We start from the raw sequence: 16,892 nt of genomic DNA, 5'->3' as shown, positions 1-16,892 counted from the left end.
ATAGCTAGACAGATAGAGATAGACCCGAAAGACAGACAGACAGATAAATAGACAGAGAGACAGACAGACAGACAGATAGATAGATAGATAGATAGATAGATAGACAGAGAGACAGACAGAAACAGATAGACAGACAGGATATAGATAGACAACAGATAGATAGATAAGAGAGGACAGACCAGATGAGAGCCAGACAGAAAGACAGAAAGACAGAGAAAAGGAACGAGGGAGAGACCAGACGAGACAGCGAGACAGAAGCAGAGACAGAGAGAGAGACCGATAGATTAGATAGACTAGACAGACAGAGACAGATGAGATAGGGACATAGATAGAGGAGATAGACCGATAGATTGATAGACAGACAGGGATAGATAATAGGGCCACAGCTAGACAGATAGATAAGAGAGATAGATAGAGATAGAGATAGATAGATAGATAGATAGACAGACAGACGACAGATTTAGACAGATAGACAGACAGAGAGACAGACAGATCAGATAGATAGACAGACAGACCAGATAGAGCGACAGTACAGATCAAGACAGAGACAGACAAAACAGACAGATAGAGGAGGACAGACAGCTAGATAGATAAGACCATACAGATAGCTAGAACAGACATACAGACAGATAGAGAGAGAGATCAGAGTGAGTGTATAGGCACAGACAGATTAGAGAGGAGGAGAGAGATGGCTAGATAGATCTCCCAGATAGAGGATATACCGAAAGATATATATATAAATAGACATAGAGGCGAACGGACAGAAGATAGATAGATAGATAGATAGATCAGAGAGACAGACAGACGATAGAGATAGAGAGACAGACAGATAGATAGAGACAGACAGACAGTAGATAGAGAGACAGACAGAGAGACCAGATAGACACAGACAGAGAGACAGATGACAGACAGACAACTGATATAGACGACAGACAGATAAAAACAGACAGACAGACCGTTACTGAAGACAGACAGACAGACAGACAGACAGACAGACGACATATGCGTACACAGATAGTAGACAGACAGACAGACCGTTAGATAGACAGAAGATCAGATAGAGAGACGACAGACAGACCAGACAGACAATAGAGAGGTAGTAGATGTTATGTGATAGACAGACACGATAGAGCGAGAATAGTTGATAGATAGATAGATAGACCAGTAGGATACCAGAAAGACAGCTGAAAAATAAATCGACATATATGACATATAGAAGACAGTACAAACAATAGATAGATTCAGATAGAAACAGACGACAGACAGAGACATATAGAGAGACAGACAAATAGATAGACGACAAAAATAGATAAAGATGAAACCCCAAGAACGACAGATAAAAACCCAGCAATAGAAACGATAAAAGAGATAGAAGACAGAAAGACAGATAGAAGACAGACAGATAGACAACGAAAAAACATAGATAGATAGAAAAATGAAGAAGAAGATAGATGAAAATATTTTTTCCCCAAATTTTTCATTTTTTCAAAAAAAAAAACTTCACTAAATATTCCTCTGAGAAACCCGCATTCAGCACAAAATTTTTTTTTCTAGAAAATAGGGAAACAATATAATTGTTCCTCCTTCTTTTTTTTTTCTTGATCCCCATGTTTTTTCGGGGTTTGGGGTTTTCCCAAATGTAGTAACATGTCTTATTATTATGAAAAATTTAAATTTAAAATTTCCCAAAAAAAAAAAGGGCCCAAAATTTTTGGGACTGACCCAAAAATTTTTTTTTTGCAAAGTTTGCTGCTTGCGTTGTAAATTTTTTGGGGGGTAGATGCAATTTTAAAAATCCCAAAATTTTGGCCAAAAAATTTACTTTTACAAAAAAAAAAAAAAAAACCTTTTTTTCTTAAAATCCGCACAAAATGGCAGCACTTAACCCAATGGCCCTTGGGGGGACTTTAAAAACTTACATTTGATGTAAAACAGACTTTCCCCAAAAAAAACGCAGCCCCCCCTTTTTAATTTAAAAACAAAAAAAAAATATTTCCCCAAAAACCATTTGGAAAAAATTTTGGGGGAAAAGGGTGACTACTGAAACCCTTTAGACCCCAGTGCAAACACCCCCAGGACCCTTTCCCCCGTGTGGGTTTTTAAACCCCCTTCTCAAAGGCCCAGGTTTTTAGATTCCCCCAAACCCAAGGGGGCCGGGGTAAAACTAAAATTTTTTAAAAAACGAATTGAAACCGGGGGGAGTCCCGGTTAAACAAAAGGGGCAAGTTTATTTTTTCCCAAAACCCCCCCGACGGGGCCCCCCCGGAAAAACAACTTGGGGAAAAAAAAGGAAGTCCCCTGCCCGTTGGCCAAAACCCAAAACATGGGGTTTTTCCCAGAAAGGATTCCCCCATAAATTTTCCCCCAAAAAAGCCTAAAAAATTAAATCCCAATTTTTAAGGGCTAGAAACATAAAAAAATTTTTAAAATTTTAAAAAGAAAAATTTTACCCCAAAAAATCCCCAATTCCCCCCAAACCGGGGAAAAAAAAGGGGTAAAGCAAACCCCAAATTTGTTTCCCGGAACTAAAAAAGGGGGGGGGTTCGCCCAATGGTTTCCCAACTTCCCCAAAGGGCCCCTCGGGGTTTAAAAAGGAAAACAGAAAAATTGCTTTAGTTTTTTTGCCAATGCCTTTAAAACAAATTTTCCCTTTTTCAGTTATAAAAATCAAAAAAAATTTATCATATGAAAAAAAGGGCAAAAAAAAATTTTTAGAAAACTTTTTTTTGTAAACCCAAAAAGGGCCGTAAAAGCCGGGGCCCCCCGTTATTTAAGAATTTTTTGTGTTTAAAGGGGGTTTAATGCTTATGAAAAGTAAATTTTTGGGAATTTATTTTTTTACCTTTTTTTTTTTTCAAAGCCCACTGCTTGTATTTTGTGCTTTACGGAGGGGGGGGGCCCGGGAGCCTTGGGCTTTTTTTCCCAAAGTTATTTAATTTTAGCACCGAAAAAAAAAAATTCGGGGTTTTGTGCAAATTTTTACCCTATGCCCTTTTTTTATTTTTTTATTTTTAAAAATGTCCCCGGGGTTAAAATGGACCCTGGGGGTTTAATCTGCTGTGGTTAATGATAATGAAAGGGTTGTTCCTCGTGTTTGTCAAAACCGAGTGTGAATGTTTTATTTGCTGTAATGATGGGTTTACATGCAGCTGATGAATTTCTTCCACCATGCGTCTGAGTGGTTTGGGGCTGGTGCTGCTGGCCACAGTGCTGCTGTAATCTGCTGATGCCCTCCATGCGGCAGGGGAGGCATGGAGCCGTCTCTGGAGGTGCAGCCAGGCGGATGGGGCTGATCGCCGCCTCTCCTCGCCGCCTGCCGCCGCCGAACATCAACAACACACGGTCAGGACCGCGACAGCTGCCCAGGGACCCGCCGCTCTTCTTTCAGGGAGGGCTCTGCCAATGGACAGCGCTGGGCGACAGGGGATAGTGCCCCGGTAAGGCTACTTCATAATTTCAGATTGATTTCATAGTTATATACAATATGTACAATAGATAGAAATTAAATATTAAATCAACTCGTTTGTCTTCTACCGTAGGTTTGTGAGACAGACAGGTATTTAATTAGGCTGCTGTCCCTTTAAGACCATAATTATGTAATATACTGACATATATTCTGGTTTTTCACCCACCACCATCTACTACCCTGCTTTTATCACCCAGTCGTACAGAAATTTGGAAATACGGGACAAAACTGGATTTTTTCTAAATAAGTCAGGACACTAAAATGCTTAGCTGAAACTACAGGAACGGAGTCCCGAGAAAAAGATGGGGCGTCTAGGGCACCCCTAGTTTTAGACCACATCATTATTAGCAGCAGGGATAAATTTACATGCAGTAAGTCTTAAAGTACTGATTAGTTCTTCAGTTTGTTCCCATTAAAAAAACCCATTAAAAATCTACATTTACAGTCTATGGACGAGACGAGGCATTGCGCTAGAATCCCTACAATAATTAACCATAGCTTTATTGCCTTTTCTTCTTGTAAAAGATTGTTCACAGAGAAACTTTGCATTCTCACAATATTATATTGCGTTTCTATGAATATAACCCGTCCTCACTAGCGAATTACCTTGCAAAAACCTTTGTGTTCTGATTGCAAGAGAACCATTGTGTAGGACAGATAAGTTCACTTGTTGTGTATCAAATCTTGTCAAACATAATCACCTTCTCTCAAAATATGGTTTTTCAGACCTGAAACTCAGGCCCCTTTTCAGAAACAACTTTTTGTTTGCTCATAGTAATAGTTATGTTTGAGTGAGTTATTCTGTTATTGCTTTTTGCTTTGCAACAACAAGTATCTTAGTCAGGCTGTGTGCGAAAATATTGAAGATTTCTCTTACAAGTTGTCAGCATAGGAAATTTCTTGCAAAGTCCGTAATATGATTTCTCACAGAATCAATCTATTTAGTAAATTTGCCGAAGTAAACCTGATTCGCTGCTGTCTCACATGAAATTCAGAAAGCGTGTGGATGGTTACCTGCAAAAAAATTATTAGTATTGGTGCATTTGGCTAATTGCTTGGAGGGGTTCTGATAGTTAGATGAACAGGTAGACAGTGGGTTATTTTAATGAAAACTATGGTAACTATAGTGATTTCTGAACTTACAAAATTCAGCAAACAAGTATTAGGACCTCTCGCTTATATAACTGTACAGTTATAACGATGTCTCCTCTCCAATAGAGCTGGTTGGTGCTTCTTCATGGTCAGAGCCTTCACCCTCTAAAACCTTGGGAGGAGTTGGGCACCCTCGCCCTGCTGGCCTCCCAGCCGTTACCAGGCCCTGGCTCTCGACCTGCCGGTACTTATAATTCACGCTATTAATGTTGCTTAAAATGCAATTTTTATATGTTCAAAACATATAAAACAGATGCATAAATAAGTCTTGTTTCTCATCAGGTTTTGGGGAATTCTGGGACTCAAATTCGGTAAAAAAGTCGGATCAGAGCGCGTGGACCTGCTAGGCGTTTTCTGGAGTCTCCTGGGTGTGCTGGCATAGTGTTACTGAAACCCATCTATGAGGCGGTTGTTCACGCCATGCAGTTCCTCCAGAAACACAGCGTAGCAGCTGCGGCTTTAATGCCCTTCGCCCCATTAAAATCTGCCGAGCATCACCCCACAGCAGTACCGCGACATCCAGGTGTAAGTCATTTCTTTTGATTTATCTCACACACAAGAATTCCTTGATTTTTAATGTTTTTAATTCTCACTTCTCATCTGTATGACCAGATTCCTACACTAGGTGGTTATATGGATGAGTTGGACGCAATGTCAGGCGCCCAATCCCATAGAGGCTGAGGATTCAGCTGCCTCATCACACCGTGGGTAGAAGTTGGTAGGAGCCACGACCGCGCCTGTTACATGGACAAACCCCTTGAGTTCCACGGCGGCTCTGCTCGACTTCCTCTTGTAAACTCAGGCTGAGGGGCCGGAGAGAGAGTGAGCCAGGGGTCAAACAAACAGCAGAAAAAGACTTGAAAATGATGAACAGGACTGCAGATGTAGCTTTGTAAGGCAGTCCTGAAAGCGTAGCTACCACCAGAGCGTTCTATCAGTCATCCACATCTGCTCATTCCGCCTCATAATTCCCTGCATTGCTGCCATCAAAGAGATGAGGTGATGCATAATACATCAAACAATCAAAACTTCTTCAAGTTACTATAATAACGCTTCTTTTCTAGATTGTAAACATCCTTTTTATCAGTTTTTGACACTGTTGCATGTAGTGGCCCATCTGAACATTGTTATTTTTTCAGATGGACGTTTCCAGACATCCAGTCTGAGGAATCGTTCCTGTAACAACTTACAATAGCCATGGTTTTTCCAGTCTGAGGGTTATTAAGTAGCACTATTTGCCATGGTTTCCTTTATGAGGATTGTTCTGTAACACTGTTGCCAGGGATGTTCCTGTAACACAGTTGCCAGCGGTTTCCAGTCTGAGGGATGTTCTGTATGCGTTGCTGCCATGGTTTCTGGTCTGACAGATGTTCCGCCTAACACCATTGCCATGGTTTCCAGTCTGGGGATTTGTTCACGCTAACTCTGTTGCCAGGGGGATGTTCCTGTAACACAATTGCCATGGTTTCCAGTATGAGGGGATGTTCTGTAGCGTTGTTGCCATGGTTTCTGGTCTCCTGACAGATGTTTCACTGTAATATAATTACAACGGTTTTCTTTCAACAAGAGTTGTTCTATAGCGCTGTTGCCAGGGGATATTCCTGTAACACAATTACCATGGTTTCCAGTCTGAGAGGTTGTTCTGTAGCGATGTTGCCCATAGTTTCTGGTCTAAGGTTATTCCTTAACACTGTTGCCATGAATTCCTCGCTCAAAGAGTTGCTCTGTAGCAGCTGTTGCCAAGGGATGTTCTGTAACACAATTGCCATGGTTTCCAGTCTGAGGGATGTTCTGTAGCGTTGTTGCCATAGTTTCTGGTCTGACAGAATGTTTCCTGTAACGCAAAATTGCCATGGTTTTCCAGTCTGAGGGTTGTTCTGTAACTCTGTTGCCATGGTATCCTTTCTGAGAGTTGTTCTGTAACTTTACTGTTGCCAGGGATGTTCCTGTAACACACAATTGCCATGGTTTTCCAGTCTGGGGAATGTTCTGTAGCGTTGTTGCCATGGTTTTCTGAGTCCTGAATAGATGTTCCTGTAATATAATTACAGGTTTTCTTTCTAGAGTTTGTTCTGCATAGCAGCTGTTGCCAGGGTTGTTCCTGTAACACAATTACCATGGTTTCCAGTCCTGAGGGGTTGTTCTGCTAAGATGTTGCCATATGTTTTCTGGTCTAAGAGTTATTCCTTGCTTACTGTTGCCATGGTCTCCTTTCTGAGAGTTGCTCTGTACTTGCTGTTGCCAGGGATGTTCCTGTAACACAATTGCCATGGTTTCCAGTCCTGAGGGATGTTCTGTAGCGTTATGTATGCCATGGTTTCTGGTCTGACCAGATGTTTGCACTGTAACACAATTGCTTCATGGTTTCCAGTCTGAGGGTTGTTCTGTAACTCTGTTGCCTGTGGTATCGCTTTCAGGAGAGGTTGTTCTGTAACACTGTTGCCAAGAGATGTTCCTGTAACACAATTGCCATGGTTTCCAGTCTGAGGGATGTTCTGTAGCACGTTGTTGCCATGGTTTTCTGGTCTGACAGATGTTCCTGCCATATATTATTTACAACGGTTTTCTTTCTGAGAGTTGTTCTGTAACGCTGTTGCCAGGGATGTTCCTGTAACACAATTACCATGGTTTCCAGTCTGAGGGTTGTTCTGTGCCCGATGTTGCCATAGTTTCTGGTCTAAGAGTTATTCCTTAACACTGTTGCCATGGTCTCCTTTCTGAGAGTTGTTCTGTAACACTGTTGCCAGGGATGTTCCTGTAACACAATTGCCATGGTTTCCAGTCTGAGGGATGTTCTGTAACGTTGTTGCCATGGTTTCTGGTCTGACAGATGTTCCTGTAACACAGTGCCATGGTTTCCAGTCTGAAGGTTGTCTGTAACTCTGTTGCCATGGTATCCTTTCTGAGAGTTTGTTCTGTAACACTGTTGCCAGGGATGTTCCTGTAACACAATATTGCCATGGTTTCCAGTCTGAGGGGGATGTTCTGTAACGTTTGTTGCCATGGTTTCTGGTCTGACAGATGTTCCTGTAATATAATTACAACGGTTTTCTTTCTGAGAGTTGTTCTGTAGTTGCCATGTATGGGGATGTTCCTGTAACACAATTACCATGGTTTCCAGTCTGAGGGTTGTTCTGTAGCGATGTTGCCATAGTTTCTGGTCTAAGAGTTATTATCTCCCTAACACTATTTGCCATGGTCTCCCTTTCTGAGGAGTTGCTCTGTAACGCTGTTGCTAAGGGGATGTTCCTGTAACACAATTACCATAGTTTCCAGTCTGAGGGTTGTTCTGTAAACGATGTTTGCCATAGTTTCTGGTCTAAGAGTTATTCCTTAACACTGTTGCCCAGGGTCTCCTTTCTGAGAGTTGCTCTGTAACGCTGTTGCCAGGGGATGTTCCTGTAACACTGGCGTGCCATGGTTTCCAATCTGGGTTATTCCATAAAGCCGCTGCCATGGCTTCTGATCTGACAGATTTTCCTGTAACATAGTTGCCATGGTTTCCATTCTAAGAGTTGTTCTGTAATGAAGTTGTCATGGTTTCTTATCTTTGGGTTGTTCCTGTAAAATGGTTGTCATTGTTTTCAACCTGAAAAATGTTCCTGTAACTAAATTGCCATGGTTTTTCTTTTTGAGGGTTGTTCCTGTAACACAGTAACCATGGTTTCCAGTCTGAGAGTTATTCTGTAACGCTGTTGCTGTGGTTTCCAGTCTGAAACACGTTCTTGTAATTCAGCTGCCATGGATTTCTTTCTGAGGGATGTACATTTAACACAATTGCCATGGTTTCCAGACTGACAGTTGTTCCTATGACACAGTTGCCATGGTTTCTAATCTGACAGTTGCTTTCATTAACATGGTTTCCATTCTGAGGATTGTTCAGATGCCATGTTGTTTGGTCTTTGGCTGTTCCTACTATACAAAAGTCATGGTTTCCTGTATGAGGGTTGTTTTTCTAATATGATTGTCATGGTTTTCTGTAACAACAAAAGTCACATAATGCCAAAAATCAGAGTCATGACATATCGGATACACTTGACATGTAACTGAATTCATCAATCCTCCAAGAACATCTCACAGAAGAAAACAGCATTTCTCATTTTTGGCACATATTGGTTTGTCTTATGTGAAATCACGCAGAGTGTTCACACCAGCAGTTGGCACATACATATATAATGTAGCATGTCAATGTGTGAATGGCTCAACACATGGTTTTAGAAGTGCAAAAATAAGAGAGAAAAGTTGCAGTATTGGATGCCTGTCATGCCTGTAAATTCAGTTTTTCGTTGACCGTAGTTGTCAGACTCATACTGGCAGTAGATTATTTCTTGCAATAAATAGAAAATTTACAGAGATGGCAGAGAAAAAAAAAGTGTTCATTACATTACCGCACCTAAAATTGTAGGTGTTCATTACATATTTATTATTTATTTCTTAAAGCTTCTACATGACAGAAACTGTAATGTGTGTGGTATTTATGTGATGTGGTCTGTTGTTTTGTTTGTTTGTAGTAAATGTTGTATGTAGTATGTTATAAATATGAATATGTTTTAGAGGACTGTGAGGCACCTCTGCCCTGTAAATATTTCCAACATCAAGAATATTCACCATGAAGGGATCTGTCATTGGGACTGAATTCAGATTCTGGTGTGCATGGTACTGCAGAGACATGAAACATCCTTTTGTTCAATGCAAAATAAAGTTAACATTAATGTTTGGCATTTGTGATTTAATGGACATGCACCACAAGGGACACCAGGTTACCACTAGGGCTGTCAAAATGGCTGAAAAACTAAATTCGAATTTTGTGCTTAAATATTATATTCATAAAATGCATAATTTCAGTTAGTGTAAAGAAAAGCTTTTGGCTTTTCTCCTGAGGCCACAAGAGGGTGCGTTGAGCATAAGATAACATGACTATCTATAAAAAAGTGGATAATGTTTAAAATAATGTTTATAAGCCATTATAATTACTTAAGTTGCTTAAACAACTATAAACAAAACAGCATCATGTATGTATTCATAGTTTAATACAAAGGGCCGAAAGCCAATTACATGGAGTACATTTTTAATTTAAAAAAAAAAAGCAATTGAAGTGGGGTGGGGGGAGCCTGTATTGTTCATTGTATATTCAAATCAATTTCTGATACTAATAGGTTCATAATTATATAGAGCATATATAACCAGCAGTGAAATGTGAGTCAGGTCCGCTCCATGGACAGTGCAATTATTAAAGAATACAAACACAGATGAAAAATATACATAAATATAGCTATGAAGAATGAAATAAAAAGTAAACAATAAAAATATAAGAATAAAAATATTAAATATATAAGAGAGATGTATACTGTAGAATTAAATATATATAGTGGAAATAATGTGCATGAAAGTAAACTGTAGTCTTAAATAATAAGATACACAGGAATGTACACAAGAGGCAAATGTGCAAACAGGTTTGACACTTACAGTATGTCAATGTGAGGTAGTGAATGATGACTGTCTTACTGATAGCAAGTGAATATTAAGTGGAGACATGAAGATGTTAAGAGGCTGGTTTTGAGTTTAGGAGCCTGATGGCCTGGGGGAAGAAACTCCTCCTAAGTCTCTCAGTTTTTTGACATCAGGCTACGGAAACGCTTACCAGATGGCAGCAAAGTGAAAAGATGGTTACTGGGGTGAATGGAGTCCTTGATTATTTTAACAGCTCTGCTTTTTTGCAGCGTTTGAGGTAGATGTCCTGCAGAGAGGGGAGAGCAGACCCTGAGATGCGCTCAGCTAAGCGCACAACTCTCTACATTTAGTCTAGAGATATGTTTTTTCAAAGTTGAACTTGCATTAATTTTACATGGCTTTCTAAACATGCGGTTCTCTTGTGCGAGACACGAGTGAAACGGTAGATGACCCTCTAAAAAATGCACAAAATATTTGTCCTGTGTGAATGGTTTGGTTTCAGTTTCATTAATTTTACATGGTTTTCTAAACGCATTGATGTTCTCTTTCCCTGCAATATTTGTTAACAACAATGCAGCAGCGCCGCATCTTTACTGAATACTTGCCGGATAATAAATAAATGATTATTATCTAACAATCCATCTGTTTTCAAATCCACATCATATGAATATCATGACATTGATGTCTGTCAAAATATAATGTGCACAATACACAGCAGAACTTACGAGAAGCAGGAGTCCAAACACCTCCAGGATGTTTTATAATGCCCAAAAATCTAAATTTCTTAGCCCTCACACATGATATCATGTCCATCAAAAACTTAGGGTGGCTGTCAGTTGGAATATTAGAACAAAAACATTAATATAACACTCACAGGCATCAATCACTTGTTATTACCTAACAATCCATCTGTTTTCAAATCCACATCATATGAATAACATGACATTGATGTCTGTCAAAAAATTACATGCACAATACACAGCAGAACTTTTGAGAAGCAGGATTCCAGGAATACATGCATTTCATGGAAATCCCACACTAACGGATGTTTTGACTAAAGCAGAAAATGGTAGTCTGAGTGGCTTCAACATGTTGTCTGTCAGAGACCATAACATACATAATGCATAATGCATGTGAGTATAAATTTGTTCTTGACTTGCTGAAATTGACAGACATTTTTATAAAATGTAATTTTTATCACTGTCTTCTCAATTGTTTAAATGATTAAGGCAATAAAAGATAATATATATACAGGTGCTAGTCATATAATTAGAATATCATCAAAAAGTTGATTTAGTTCACTAATTCCATTCAAAAAGTGAAACTTGTATATTATATTTATTCATTACACACAGACTGATATATTTCAAATGATTATTTCTTTTAATTTTGATGATTATAACTGACAACTAAGGAAAATTACAAATTCAGTATCTCAGAAAATTAGAATATTACTTAAGACCAATACAAAGAAAGGATTTTTAGAAATCTTGGCCAACTGAAAAATATGAGCATGTACAGCACTCAATACTTAGTTGGGGCTCATTTTGCCTGAATTACTGCAGCAATGCGTAGCGTGGCATGGAGTCGATCAGTCTGTGGCACTGCTCAGGTGTTATGAGAGCCCAGGTTGCTCTGATAGTGGCCTTCAGCTCTTCTGCATTCTTGGGTCTGGCATATCGCATCTTCACTCTTCACAATACCCCATAGATTTTCTATGGGGGTTAAGGTCAAGCAGTTTGCTGGCCAATTAAGAACAGGGATACCATGGTCCTTAAACCAGGTACTGGTAGCTTTGGCTTTTACTGTGTGCAGGTGCCAAGTCCTGTTGAAAAAATGAAATCTGCATCTCCATAAAGTTGGTCAGCAGCAGGAAGCATGAAGTGCTCTAAACACTTCCTGGCATACGGCTGCGTTGACCTTGGACCTCAGAGAACACAGTGGACCAACACCAGCAGATGACATGGCACCCCCAAACCATCACTGACTGTGGAAACTTTACACTGGACCTCAAGCAACATGGATTGTGTGCCTCTCCTCTCTTCCTCCAGACTCTGGGACCCTGATATCCAAAGGAATTGCAAAATTTACTTTCATCAGAGCACATAACTTTGGACCACTCAGCAGCAGTCCAGTCCTTTTTAAGCGAGACGGTTCTGACGCTGTCTGTTGTTCAAGAGTGGCTTGACACAAAGGAATGCACAGCTGAAACCCATGTCTTGTATACGTCTTTGTGTAGTGGTTCTTGAAGCACTGACTCCAGCTGCAGTCCACTCTTTGTGAATCTCACATTTTTGAATGGGTTTTGTTTCACTATCCTCTCCAGGCTGTTATCACTATTGCTTGTACACTTTTTTTCTATCACATCCTTTTCCTTCCCTTCGCCTCTCTATTAATGTGCTTGGACACAGAGCTCTGTGAACAGCCAGCCTCTTTTGCAATGACCTTTTTGTGTCTTGCCCTCCTTGTCTACAAGGTGTCAATGGTCATCTTTTGGACAACTGTCAAGTCAGCAGTCTTTCGTCATGATTGTGTAGCCTACAGAGCTAGACTGAGAGACCATTTAAAGGCCTTTGCAGGTGTTTTGAGGGTAATTAGCTGATTAGAGTGTGGCACCAGGTGTCTTCTAATATTGAACCTTTCCACACAATATTCCAATTTTCTGAGATACTGAATTTGGGATTTCCATTAGTTGTCAGTTATAATCATCAAAATGAAAAGAAATAAACATTTGAAATATATCAGTCTGTGTGTAATGAATGAATATAATATACAAGTTTCACTTTTTGAATGGAATTAGTGAAATAAATCAACTTTTTGATGATATTCTAATTATATGACCAGCACCTGTATATATACACACACACACAAATAATAGTAGTATAATTAGTATAATTATTATAATAGTATTATAATTATAGTATTATAATTTTCATAGAGTCATTTCTGTGAAAGACAATTAAAAAAGATAATACAATCAAGTTTAAAAAGCTATAGGAAAAAGTAAAATGAACATGGAAATGCTTATATAATAAATATAGACTACTACAATACACTTTACTTTTTAAGAATACTGGAAAAAGCAAGAAAGTATTTTAATTACTCTTAACTCGTGTTTTGACCACGTGTGTGGGCGTGGCCAGGCGGAATCGAATGATGCCGACGTCATGACGCACACCATGCGTCTCAATTCGGGAAAATGGCTGCTGTGTGTACACGTGATGCGAAACTGAATGGACGGAAAACAGCCCGGAAATTTCTCAAAATCCCCCCTTTCTTCTTCTCTCTTCTGTATCATCCCACCGATCGTCCACACATGCGATCTGCGTGAAAACGGGAAGCCGATCTGAACCTGGTGTGAAGAACTAGGATGATAATATGACCCAGAAAAAGAAGAAGCGAGTGAATCGCAGTTTGTTACTGGCGAAGAGAAAATCACCATCAAGGATGGAGGAGCGGTGAGTGTCTGCTGGGTTCAAACACACATCACTCACCAGGGTTTAAGTCTTAAAGAGACGTATACTGAAGTATCATCTAGATGTTTGAGGGACAAAGTGCTTTGAGCCACACATTTGAGGAGTGTACCTGACATTCTGGCATCAGCATTTACTTCCTGTAACGAGCAACGAATTTACATTTGTACATAAATCTGAGAAAATATGGGCGGTTTTATTAATGCACAGGTGGTTTGACGACAGGTTTAAAGCTGTTATTACTCATGTCTGTAAATATAATACATTGTCCTGTTTTGTAATATTACAAAACACATAGGCATAAACTTTTAATAATGATATACTCTACTATAATGGTGACGTTCAAACAAAACCGTATAAACATTTATTAGTATTGCTAAACCGCTAGTTTTTTTTATGGTAGTAAACCAGTACCGTGATAGTATTTGTAATTTAAGCATAAGTTTTAATAATTTTGTTCTGTGCTTTTGTCATTTTTAAAGGTTTTTGTGTATTTTTTTTTATTTTATTTCAGTTCTAGTCATTTTAGTATTATATTTCAGTGAGTCCTCAATGCAACATTTCTAATTTTTGTAAGTTTTAGTAATTATGTGCTTTAGCTATTTTCTATTTAGCTTTGTTTATTTCACTTTAAGTTTGAGTTATTTTTATACTTCACTGTATTTCAGTTAATTGCCAAGGCAATATTTGTAATTTTTGTTTGTTTTAATAATTTTCTCATGTGCTTTTGTCATATTTCTCGTTTTTTTTAATATATTTGTTTAGCTTTAATTTTTGTTTTTGTTTTCTCTTTAGTTTTAGTGATTTTAGTACTTCAACTTATTTGTTTTCAGTTGAATTTCCGCTTTTCGTTTTTTTATTTAATATTTATATTTTACATATTTTATCTCCATTTCGATGACTGAAAGCTTCCATTTTTAATGGTTTTCTGCTAACAGTAAATACCCTGCCTCTTCAAGCTCGCCTCAAAACAGCCATTTCTTTACAAATAAACCATTGATAATAGATATTAAATGTGGTTGGTCCCATTGAGTCGCAGATCATTTGCATGAAATTTTCATCTTTTTCCTCACAAGTCACCAGAAACGACAGAAGCAGACACGTTATCAAACGTCCTGCTCACTGGCCTGCAGCACAAAATAAGCCAGAATCTGCAGTGGTCAGCACTCACAAAACAGGTGCATGAAAAGGTCACGCTTCAGTTAGTCTGACTTATTTTGAATCACATCACTTGACAATAAGTCAGACTAACTTCTGAAATAAACCTGGCTTGATTTGGTAAACCTGTTTTTACGGAAACAGGCCTTTGATCATGTCATCTCAGTAACGAAAGTAAAAAACAAAGCTTTAAAGCATGTGTAATAATACTGGTTTGTTTCTTCACCGTGGTTGACGTCTTTGGTTCTTCTCTCTCCAGCCTCAAGGCTTTTGTTTTCCCAGCGTTTATCATCGCACATCGCCATATTTCTGGAGTTCCTTCTCGCCTTTGGGGTTTGCTGACTGCACCGACTTTGGGTAGAAAGCCAGTGTTAAATTGAGATATTATGTTCATATCAGGTGGACGTTTCTTTTGATGTTACGGGTGAGTAGAAACCCATTGTATGCCTCTGTTGTTATATTGTGTGATATGATCATGCATTGGTGTCATAACCGATGCTGTTTTGTGTCTCGTGTGTCTACCCAGGCTCTTCATGAAACTTTTGACTTACCGTTTCTCATGAGCGGCTTAGTTCAGAAGTCAAGGTATCATCTGTGACATCATACTGTTTAGTTCTGATAATCCAGTTCATGATTCGTGCGCCCGTGGTTCTGTTGGCAGGGTCTGCCGTTTTTTTAAGCTCCTCTGATTGGTGCTCTGTCAGGCGTGTAGGGAAGGAAGTCATTTCTTTTTACTCACCGTATTCTTCACATGTCACCTGTGAATTCCTTTGTGAATCAGCCCATAGTACGTTCTGTTTCTTCTTTTTTTGGGGGGGAAAAAATTAAAGATAATTAGATTTTTTTGATGAAATTTTAGAACCCGAAATTTAAATTGAAATGTAATTTTAATTTAATTTGGTTTTATTTTATTTTTAAATGTCATGTTTTAAATTTAATTTGGGGGCCCGAATGTATTTATCATGAAATGCATCTTTTGAAGTCCTGAAAAAATGTTAATTTAGTTTTTTTATATACTAATGTTTATTTAATACTTTCAATTCTTTTTAATTTTTTTTATTTTCAGTCTCCTTTTTTGTAGATTAGTTACATGCTTTTTTTCATTTTTTTTTATGAGTTTTTTTAAAATATAAATGTAGGTTAAATTTTTTTTTAATGTAATGTTTTTTTATTTTATTTTTTTTTTTTTGTCATTATTTAAGTTTTGTTTTTTTTTATTTTTATTTTTATTCTTTTCTGTATTAATTTAATTCCATTTTAATTAATCTTACATTTTAAAGATTTATGTTTTTTTTTTATGGTAATTTAAAAATATGAGATGTACACAAATTATGAGTTTTTAAAAAAAATATTTTTTTCTGTGTCCATTGTATATTTTTTATATTTGAATTTAGTTTTTAGTTTTCTGCATTTACAGTTTAAAATATTAAAAGTTTAGTTGCATATTTTTGTCATTTAAAAAAAAATCAATTTTATTTATTTCATTTTTATTTTTTGTAATTTTTTTAGTATTTAATTTAATAATAACTTATTAAGATTCATTAAAATGATTAATTAAATACTTTTTTAAAATTTATTATTTGTTTTTATCTTAATTAATTTTTTATTTTTTTTCATTTTTATTTTTTCTAGTGTCAAAAAAAAATTTTAAATAAAAAAATTTTTTAAATTTTTAGTATATAAATACTGTTTTAATATTGATTAAATGATACAGATCCCTTTAAAAAGCCCCGATATTAGTGTCACCGATATATCAGTTTGTTTCTGTTTTTAAAAACATGCCCTCTTGAATCAATGCATGTTGGTTTCGGGGGTTTTTTGCCCTTTTTTTCTGTATCTGGGTGTTTGCCCCTACCCTTTCAGTTATATTCCCCATGTTTGGGGATCACCCAAAAGCATGGCGCGTATCTTTTTGGGATGGTCGGGAACCCATAAAAGCGCATCATCATTTTCTTTTGCCACTTTGTTTTGTTTAAAGTTTTGTTCTTCCTCCCAAAAGGTCCGCCCGTTTTGGGGGGAAATTGGATCAGCCCCCTCGGGCCTCTCGCGGTGTATGGAAAAGTCTGGTAGTAGTTCTATTTAGCCATCGCATTGGGCATCTGTTTTTTGGCCGCCCCGAATCACTTCCGAAAAGATGGCCGCATCCTGGGGTTTAATCTCATGGGAACCGCCCCTTTGGGTGTAAGTAGATT

At 38.0% G+C, this 16,892-nt stretch overlaps 1 pseudogene; it reads left to right on the top strand.

Moving 5' to 3' along the window:
* The first annotated feature begins 3,143 nt into the window (after positions 1-3,143).
* Positions 3,144-6,041, top strand: LOC122143980 (annotated as a pseudogene).
* Positions 6,042-16,892: the final 10,851 nt, after the last annotated feature.

Source organism: Cyprinus carpio, unplaced genomic scaffold, assembly GCF_018340385.1.
Source record: "Cyprinus carpio isolate SPL01 unplaced genomic scaffold, ASM1834038v1 S000006552, whole genome shotgun sequence".
Lineage (NCBI taxonomy): Eukaryota > Metazoa > Chordata > Actinopteri > Cypriniformes > Cyprinidae > Cyprinus > Cyprinus carpio.
The sequence above is the reverse complement of the archived record's forward strand: the minus strand, read 5'-3'. Positions and strand labels throughout refer to the sequence as shown.